Source organism: Oryctolagus cuniculus, chromosome 8, assembly GCF_964237555.1.
Source record: "Oryctolagus cuniculus chromosome 8, mOryCun1.1, whole genome shotgun sequence".
Lineage (NCBI taxonomy): Eukaryota > Metazoa > Chordata > Mammalia > Lagomorpha > Leporidae > Oryctolagus > Oryctolagus cuniculus.
The window spans coordinates 131,881,595-131,891,777 of record NC_091439.1 but is presented as its reverse complement, the minus strand read 5'-3'; the positions used below and the strand labels follow the sequence as shown (position 1 = coordinate 131,891,777).

At 52.2% G+C, this 10,183-nt stretch overlaps 1 non-coding gene across 2 annotated transcripts; it reads left to right on the top strand.

Moving 5' to 3' along the window:
- The first annotated feature begins 54 nt into the window (after positions 1–54).
- LOC127487128 (uncharacterized) lies at positions 55–9,230 on the top strand. Of its 2 annotated transcripts, none has more exons than XR_011378117.1 (4): positions 55–529; positions 3,165–3,215; positions 4,408–4,542; positions 6,273–9,230. It is a non-coding gene; the product is annotated as an uncharacterized protein (transcript). The 2 variants fall into 2 exon arrangements; XR_011378116.1 differs by having other exon boundaries at positions 6,270–9,230.
- Positions 9,231–10,183: the final 953 nt, after the last annotated feature.

The following is a 10,183-nucleotide window of genomic DNA, read 5'->3' as shown; positions in this document are numbered from 1 at the left end:
CGCCAGGCCCGGCTCGCGCCGGCTCGCGGGCGCCCCACGTGGTCGCCGGCGCGCAGCGGGAGGGGCCGGGGCCGGCCTGCAGCTCCTCTGCGGGGCGGCGCGCACCGCCGGCTCCGGCCGCTCTGCTCTCTTGGGAGCTCGAGGCCGGGGCCCTGGCTGCGGGATCCTGGCCGCTGTCGCCCGGCCCGCCGCAGGCCGCTGCCGCTCTGCGGGCTCCTCCGCTCCCGGCCCTTTCGGGCGCACGGAAAAGCGGGGGCGCTCTAGGGGCACCTGCCAGACGTCGCACCCCGACTCAGGCCCACAGGTGCGAGGGTCAGGGTTGCACACACAGCGCTGTCACCTCCTCCGGGGCCCGGCCGGCGCCCCAGGACCACGGCGGATGGAGAGGAAGAGCGAAGCGGGAGAGGACTCGCGGCTCAGCCACGGGCGAGCAGCAGCGTGGACCTGGGGGGCACCAGCCTGGACCTGGAAGCCGAGGGCGACCCGCTGCCTCCCGGGGAGGCGCCGCCCCGACCTCCGACGACCTGGAGTGAGTAGGCCCGGGGCCTTGGCTGAGCGTCTGCTCAGGACTGCGCTGTCCGGGCGCCCGCAGCCCTGTGCAAGGCCCCCAGCAGGCCTCCAGACTCATCGAGCCGCGGGCCAAGGACGTGCTGGGCGGACAAGGAGATGCGGAGGCAGCCATCAGCAGTCCTCTGCCCGCACCACGCCCCAGCTTCTGTTCTGAGATGGCGGCGAGCGGCCCCAGCTCCCAGACTGGCCTGCATTGCTATGGGAGGAGACGTGGGCACCGTGGAGAGCATCACCCAGGGTCCCAGGAACCCGAGACCCCCTCAGTAAAATGGAAGTCCTGGAGGATAGAGCAGGCGGCACGGTGGCTCTGTGCCTCTCTCCCCACCCCTTCCTCTCCCCGGCTGGGGCAGAGACTGCAGACTGCCTGACCCGGCCCTTGGGTGCTGCGCGGGTCCCAGCTGCTGCTGCCACCCAAGCCGGCCAGATCTGTCTGCCCCTGCGCATCCCTCCACGCCCAGTGTCAGTGAGACCCCTGACTAATCCTCTGGCTGCCCCCGACTCCCCTTCCTCGTTATGTCCCAGACAATGTGCAGGCTCCTCCGTCAGTCAGAGTCAGAGTCCAAGGCGCTGTCCACCAGCTGGTCACCTTCCTCTCCACAGTGCAGCAGGACGTGAGCCCAGTGGATGGGAGGTGGGCCCGCCATGTCTCCAGCCCAGGGGCCTGGCAGCCTGCCCAGCCTCCACACCCTGCACCCCCTGGTACATAAAGCTCCCTCAATGGCCCAGGGGCCTCCCACCAGGGTGACGGGTGTCTATGGGGCCAGCAGCCCTCTGGACCAGTGAGGCTGGGATTCAGTGTGCTTCCAAGTTCCAGTTCAGAGCAGTGCACTTTGGGACAGGGACACCCAGTCCCACTCCACCGCCGCCCTGGGTCGGGAACTCGGGACCCACCTGGCCACTGCATCCTTCCTGTGTAGGGGATCAACTTCCAGTGCTCGCCACATTCCAGATCCACTGTGTGACCTGAAACACAGGCCATCCCATGCCCGCAGACCTCTGGGCTCCTGCTGCCCACCCCAGCACCTGGGACACACGTGGACAGAAACACCTGCCCCTGGAGAGGCCAGATCTTTGCTAAGAAAGATGTCTTAGGGACATGTCTGTGTCCACCTCCCACCCCAGCACCTGGGACTCACTTGGCCATAGCACAGCCACTTGTAAACACCACCACTGTGCCTGAGCTGGGACACACTAGAGTACTTGCCACCTCACATGCACCTGGGGCCCACCTGCCCAGAACTCAGGGAAGGGGACTGTGGGAGGACGTGACGCCATACCCATGAAGCACCTTGGGCTCCCACTTCCTCTGAGTGCGCTTACATGCACCTGGGGCCCACCTGCCCAGAACTGAGGGAGGGGGACTGTGGGAGGACATGACGCCATACCCATGAAGCACCTTGGGCTCCCACTTCCTATGGGTGCCTCTGAGACCTATCTAGACAGAAAAATCCATCACATGCAGGGGACCCAACACCCGGGACAGGAAGCATGTGGTGGGTCGCCTGTCCTCCACCACCTCCCATTCTAGCAGTCACAGAGCTGGAAAACACCAGTACCATCCCCGATTTGGACACATTGGTACTCCACACCCAGCCTCTGACCTGGAGCCCACCTCCCCAGAACACTGGAGTACCACGTAGAGAACACCCTTCCTCTGGGTAAAGGCCTTGTGCCCCCACCTCAGTCATAGGTGGTGCATTTGCTGGAAACACCACCAGCCCTGTGATGGGAGGCCCTGGTGATCCCACCTCCCATCAGAGCACCCAGGACACCCCTGGAGCTGAAAACTCTGTTGTTGTCACGGAAGACAGCACCATCATGCTGTGGCTGGAAATACTCCTGCTGCGACACAGGCCGCTGGGCTCACCTAGCAAAGTGAAGTGGAGCTGTGCAGGACAGCACCGTGCATGTGCAGGGAGAAAGCTCCATGTCCCCTTCAGGCAGCACACCCCAGTGGTCCACCCGATCAGGCTGTTACTGCTCAGCTTGGAGCCACCAGCACTGTTGATAAACACATGTGTTTGGAAGCTCCTGCTTACAGCAACAGTGTGTGTGCTGTGGGCTTAGGGAACAGCTGCTGGGGCATGCTCAAACCTGCCCCGGTGTTCAAAGGGTTCATTAACCCACTGTTTCTTCTATGGTGGATCTCAAGAAATAGGGTGCTAATCTCCCGCTACAAATGCCACCATCCCCACAACACACGCACATATGGACTGTGATTGTTTAAATAGGAATGGCCTTGGGCCTTTTAACTAAAAGTGAACCTCTTTTCCTGTAGAAGCCAGAGGTTCAGAACCTCAAAGGTTATGTATATCTGTGTGTGTGTTGCAGAGGATCTCAATGAGAACTACCTTGTGTGTGTGCCACAGTCCCCTGTGGAGAGAAGAGGATAGCCACATGGACCCCTGCCCTTACCTCCCTGATAGCACGGATAGAATGGCTGACCCCAGCACTGGGCCAGTTTCCTGTTCATGGACCTCCCAGGAGGCCCATTGCTGCTCACAAGTGCTTCCACCCCCTAATCCGTTCTGTGCCCTTGCCTTGTGTTTCTCAGACCCCGTCATAAATAGAAAAACCTTGCTCTTGTTCCTCAGCTCCATTGTTCATCTTGTCTCTGACTCGGCTATGCTGGAAGACTTGACATGGTAAGATGTGATGAGCCTGGTCAGATTCTGGGACAATTTTCTGTGTCCCACAGGGATGTGCTTGTGACCTCCCTTCATGTTGTCTGGAGACTCTGACAACTCTGTGATCTGAGTGACAAGGACCACAGGCCAGCAAGAAATGCTGTTCAGAGAAGGAAGGACAGGGTCCTTCTTAACCCCTTCCTTCTGTCCTCAGGGGAGGACAGACCCTGTATTGTGTGTGTGTTAGGACGGAACAATTTATGATTTCATTTATTGTGATAGCCAGCAGTGGGGACCAGAGAGATCGTCTATCCACTGATTCACTTCTTTTTTTTTTTTTTTTTTTTTTTTTTACAGGCAGAGTGGACAGTGAGAGAGAGAGAGACAGAGAGAAAGGTCTTCCTTTGCTGTTGGTTCACCCTCCCAATGGCCGCCGCGGCCAGCGCGCCGCGGCCAGTGCACCGCACTGATCCGATGGCAGGAGCCAGGTGCTTCTCCTGGTCTCTCATGGGGTGCAGGGCCCAAGTACTTGGGCCATCCTCCACTGCACTCCCTGGCCACAGCAGAGAGCTGGCCTGGAAGAGGGGCAACCGGGACAGAATCCGGTGCCCCGACCGGGACTAGAACCGGTATGCCGGCGCTGCAAGGCAGAAGATTAGCCTAGTGAGCCGCGGCGCTGGTCGTGATTCACTTTCAAAATGGCCACGATGGCCAGGCCTGAGCCAGGCTGGAGCCTTGAGCTCCATCTGGGTCCTCCACAAAGGTAACAGGAACCCAGGTCCTCAGACCATCATCCACAGCTTCCCCAGAAGCAGCAGGCTGGATCAGAAACAGGGCAGGCAGGACTCAGATTAGCTCTTCAATATGGGATGCCGGGCTTACAAGGTACCACATAATTCTCATACCAACGCTGGCCCTATTTTTGTCTTTCTGTGTCTAGCTACTTTACTTAGCATAATATCCTCAAGACAAATGGAGTTCCAGCCTCCAGCCTGGCCCAGGCCTGGTCACTGTGGCCATTTAGAGAGTGAATCAGTGGATAGAAAATCTCCCTGCCCCTTCCCACCCCCGTCCCTCTCTGTCACAATAAATAAATCCTTAAAAAGAAAGTAACAACAACAAAACAATGCTAGTCATTTGGACAGGATACTTTGTATTTCACTCATCATACGTTTCTCCTAACTCAGAAAACACTCTCTTTTCTCAAAAGATACTCAGGCGTGACTGAGCTCCAGCTTTGACTTCATGGATATTTACCCAAACTCAGCCTTGCTTCTTCTGCACTCGATTCCTTTGTTTTGAAACCATTTTAACTAACTCTTGAGACAACAAGGACATAGGAAAGGTAGGAAACCACGGACAAAAAACTTAAGAGAGATGACTGCTGTTTCCCATTTCTGTTTTCATGTCTACAGAAGTGTGGTCGGCTCAGAGAGAAGTGGGAAGTCTGAGTACACAGATCCTCATTCCTCTAGGGAAGAGCTGGGACAGGGATTCAGGGAGGACTATGGTTTCCAACTGAAGCTTACACAGATGTGGATGTGGTAAAGGCTGCCAGGGTAAAATCCCACACACAGTGATATCAGGGCCTGACCTGACTTTGTTAGAGAGCACGGCTTCCACAAGGGAGAACAGTGTCTCCTGACCCCTGACCGTGAGTCCCATGCCATGTCAGACGTTACTCAGCCGAGCATGCCTTCCTGTTGGATGGAGCAGGACAGCAGTGCTGAGCCTTGAGAGCCTCTGAGCAGAGGCTGGGGCCTGGCATCTGTCCTCTGAGGAGCACGGATGGGAACGCTGGCCTCAGAGTCTGTGCCCTCCGTGGGCAGAGGCTTCGTGGCTAGAACACCAGGGGTAGATCCCACGATGCACTCTTTCTTTGAGATTTTCAAAGAAGGAAAAATGGAAAATATTTGTTCACCTTTAAAATTAATAAAAGGGGGGTTGGCACTGTGGTCTAGAAGGTAAAGCCTCTGCCTGCAGTGCCGGCATCCCATTTGGGTGCTGGTTCGAGTCCCAGCTGCTCCACTTCTGAGCCAGCTCCCAGCTAATGCGCCTGGGAATGCAGTGGAAGATGGTCCAAATCCCTGAGCTCTTGAACCCTGGTTCAGGGCTCCTGGCTCCTGGTTACTGGCTCTAGCTTGGCCCAGCCCTGGCCATTGTGGCCATTTGGGGAGTGAAGCAGCAAATGAAAGCTCGTTCTCGTGCTCTCGCTCTCTGTCTTTCTCTCCTTCTCTCTCTGTATTTCTGCCTTTCAAATAAATAAATGTATCTTTTTTTTTTTTTTTGACAGGCAGAATGGACAGTGAGAGAGACAGAGAGAAAGGTCTTTTCCGTTGGTTCACCCCTCAATGGCCGCTGCGGCCGGCACACTGTGGCCGGTGCACCGCAATGATCTGAAGCCAGGAGCCAGGTGCTTCTCCTGGTCTCCCATGCGGGTGCAGGGCCCAAGCACTTGGGCCATCCTCCACTGCACTCCCGGGCCACAGCAGAGAGCTGGCCTGGAAGAGGGGCAACTGGGACAGAACCGGCGCCCTGACCGGGACTAGAACCCGGTGTGCCAATGCCACAGGTGGAGGATTAGCCTATTGAGCCGTGGCACCGGACAATAAATGTATCTTTAAAAATTTAATAAAAGATTGGGGCCTGCACCATGGCTCATTTGGTTAATCCTCCGCCTGCAGTGCCAGCATCCCGTGTGGGCGCCAGGTTCTGGTCATGGTTGCTCCTCTTCCAGTCCAGCTCTCTGCTATGGCCCGGGAAGGCAGTGGAGGATGGCCCAAGTGCTTGGTCCCTGCACCTGCATGGGAGACCAGGAGGAGGCACCTGGCTCCTGGCTTTGGATCAGCACAGTGCACCGGCCTTGGCGGCCATTTTGGGGGTGAACCAACAGAGGGAGGACCTTTCTCTCTGTCTCTCTCTCTCTCTCACTTTCTAACTCTGCCCATCAAAAAAATTAATAAAAGGAACAATTTTCTGTTATTTAAAATGAAGAGACACATGATTCTTGGATGATAAATGAGAGAAGTGAGTCCCAGTCCCTCATTCTTTTTTCTTTTCTATTTTTCTCAGCAGCAAAGCAGAACAAGAGGAGAAGGAAATTATGTAATGTGTGAGAGTGTCCATACATGACTAAAACAACTAAAATCTTATTCTAATATTTAAAATGGCAACAAAATATTACTATGAGTTGAACCATATTAAACTTACAAGTTCTCATCAAAATTAAAAAAAAAAGAAAGAAAAAAAAAACACAGAACCCCAATCCTCTTGAAATGACAGGAACAGAAAATCCTGTGAGCTAAACCCGGCCTAGTAGCAAAGACAAACTGAGTCTGTCTTTTTGGCAGAGATAGAACCCTCACCAGAAGCAGCAAAGCTCACAATGAGCTGTTCCAAAGGTTTCAGTCCTCTACCAAAATCAGATTGGGCTTTCAGTCCAGGAGAACTTACCCTGAAACCCAGCATGCCTCAGGAGATGGGAGAAGCAAAGGGGTCCAGATGATGACCACATGCCATGTCAACCAGGACTAGGACATGGAGGAAGCTCATTCTGCATCCTGGAGAACATGCCAAGAATGCTGACTCAGAAAAAAATCAACCCACGCATGGGCAAAGAAGAGTAAGATTTTGGGGAGGAAGTGGGGAGTTTTAGGTTTGCAAGCCAGGAGACACAAAATTCAATCAACTTCAAAAATGTCCTCCAAGTTGTTAGAAAATGATATCTGGTTTTATAGCCTAAACTGCAAGATGGGTTGTTAACTACATCTTCTGTTTGTCAGGAATAATGATATGTACAGCAAAGTAGGGAATTGGACACAGTCTCTGGAAGCATGGGGAATGTGTTCACAAACTGTTGCCAAGATCAGTGAATTTCATTCCAGGAAGAGTTTAGCTTGGTTTAGAAGGTCTGCACCAAGGTAGGTATGTGCAAAACAGCCTAATTCAGTAGTTCAGCAGCATAGATGCCCAAGGCCCATTTTTCCCCCAAGATCTATTTGTTGTTGTTTTTGACAGGCAGAGTGGACAGTGAGAGAGAGAGACAGAGAGAAAGGTCTTCCTTTGCTGTTGGTTCACCCTCCAATGGCTGCCGCGGCCGGCACGCTGCGGCTGGCGCACCGCGCTGATCCGATGGCAGGAGCCAGGTGCTTCTCCTGGTCTCCCATGGGGTGCAGGGCCCAAGTACTTGGGCCATCCTCCACTGCACTCCCTGGCCACAGCAGAGAGCTGGCCTGGAAGAGGGGCAACCAGGACAGAATCCAGCGCCCCGACCAGGACTAGAACCCGGTGTGCCGGCGCCGCTAGGCGGAGGATTAGCCTAGTGAGCCGCGGCGCCGGCCCCAAGGTCTATTTTTAACAAGAGCCCCCTCAACTCCATTTTGAGTGTACCAAATCAATGATGCCCTACTTACTTTTCTTCTTTGACACATGTTAACAAAATACATGGTATACATTCTTTACACTATATTTACCTTGCCAGACCCTGTTCAAAGTGCTTTAACAATTCATGAGAACTCGTTTACTATTCCCAAGTGTAAGGGGTGAGGGTAAGGTGCACTATATTGCCTCCTACTTTTTATTTTTTAATAGATGAGGAAGCAGGTAAAAGAGGGGAGAGCTTGGATTTGAACTCCCAGAAGTTTGGTTCCAAAGCCAAGCCTTAACTACCACTCTCTAGTTTCCTCTTCTAACACACAAGTACCTAGACAAATACGAATATGTGTGTACACACATAACATGTGTGGGTACTTAAAAAGTTTGTGGAAAAATGGAGCTTGTATTTTGCTGCAATAAATTAAATCCATGAATAGCTTTTATAAATGAACATTTTCCATGACCCCACATAGCATAGATTTCAAGTTTTTGCACCAAAATACATTTACCTTTCAATGCCGTTTTCTGCTAAACACCCACCCCTCATGAACTGTTTGAAGTACTCTCATATATATATATACAAATAAAATATTTTATTTTATATTTATTTTATTGAAGGGAGAGGAAGAGCAACCAGCTAAAACCAGAGGGAACAACCAAACACCAGGACTACACTGCATCTTAGAGAGTGACAGCATGAAAAATACTCCGCGGCTAAGAATCTAGATCAATGATAAACTTAGAATAGTCTTAGTGGAGCAGATAATGAAAGCCAAATTGCTTCTGAACTCATCTTCTAGAAAATAAAATAATGTTTTAAGATTTATTTATTTGAAAGTCAGAGTTACATAGATGGAGGAGAGGCAGAGAGAGAGAGATAGAAAAGTCTTCCATCCGCTGGTCAACTCTCCAAGTGGCCGCAGTGGCCGTAGCTGTGCCATCCAAAGCCAGGAGCCAGGAGCTTCCTCCGGGTCTCCCATGTGGGTGCAAGGGCCCAAGGACTTGGCCATCTTCCACTGCTTCCCCAGGCCATAGCAGAGAGCTGGATCGGAAGTGGAGCAGTTGGGACTCAAACCAGCATCCATATGGGATGCTGGTACTGCGGGTGGCGGCTTTACCCACTACGTCACAGTGCCAGCCCCATAAAATGATAATTTTAAAAGCAATTGGGGAATAGCATTGATTGCCTCTTGGAACACACCCATCCCATATAAGAGTGCCTGGGTTTAAATTCTGGCTTCAATCTCAATTACAAATTCCTATTAAGTGCACATTTTGGGAGGCTGCAGATGATGGCTCATATAGTTGGGGGTCTGCCACCCATGTAGAAAACCCAGACTGAGTTCCTGGCTCCTGGCTTAAGCCTCACCTAGCCCTGGCTGTAACAAATATTTGGGGGAGGGAACCAGCAGATAAGAACTCTCTCTGTCTCTGTCTCTCTGACTTTCAAATACACTAAATGAATAAAAACTTTAAAAATAAATTAGTAAAAGCAATTTGCTAGAGGAAGAATCTGCTGTGTATCAACTCTTTAGGTTAACTAGTATCTAGCAGGTTGACGCCCCCCATCCTACTGAATTATGCTATTTCCTAGTAAGCACAGTGAAGATTCAATGCCATTCTTCTGGGGTTTCTACCCCAAATAATTTTTATGTCATATACCATGACACGGAAAGACTCACATTTTGTATATTACAAATTAAACTATACTGTCATTGTAAAAGAGTAGAGGTGGCTGGCACCGTGGCTCACTTGGCTAATCCTCCACCTGCGGCGCCGGTACCCCGGGTTCTAGTCCCGGTTGGGGCGCTGGATTCTGTCCCAGTTGCTCCTCTTCCAGGCCAGCTCTCTGCTGTGGCCCGGGAAGACAGAGGAGGATGGCCCAAGTGCTTGGGCCCTGCACCAGAATGGGAGACCAAGAAGAAGCACCTGGCTCCTGGCTTTGGATGGGTGCAGCGTGCCGGCTGTGGGGGCCGTGGGGGCCGTGGGGGCCATTTGGGGGGTGAACCAACGGCAGGAAGACCTTTCTCTCTGTCTCTCTCTTACTGTCTAACTCTGCCTGTCAAAAAAAAAAAAAAAAAAAAAAAAAAAAAAAAAAAAACAGCAGAGGTGGGGGCCAGCATTGTGGCACAGTGGCTATAGCCGCTGCCTGTGCTGCCTGCATCCCATACAGGCACCTGTTTGAGTCCTGGCTGCTCCACTTCCAATCCAGCTCCCTGATAATGCACCTGGGAAAGCAGTGGAGGTGGCCCAAGTGCCTGGACCCCTGCACCCACATGAGAGACTGGGAAGAAGCTGCTGACTCTTGGCTTCTGGCTGCTGCAGCCATCTGGGGAATGAACCAGCAGATGGAAGATCTCTTCTTCTGCCTCTTCCTCTTTCACTATCATTCTGCCTTTCAAATAAATAAATCTTCAAAGAAAAAAATAAAGAGGTGACACTGCTGCCCACAATAACCCAAAAGGTTTAGAAACCATGAATTTTGCTTATATCTATACTAATAAAAGGGCATGTGTATAAAAACAAAAGTGAATTTTCTCTATCAACATCTGTTAATTACCTAGTTCTCCGCAAATGCTCACCACCCACTCCTTCTTGGAGTTTTTAAAGGT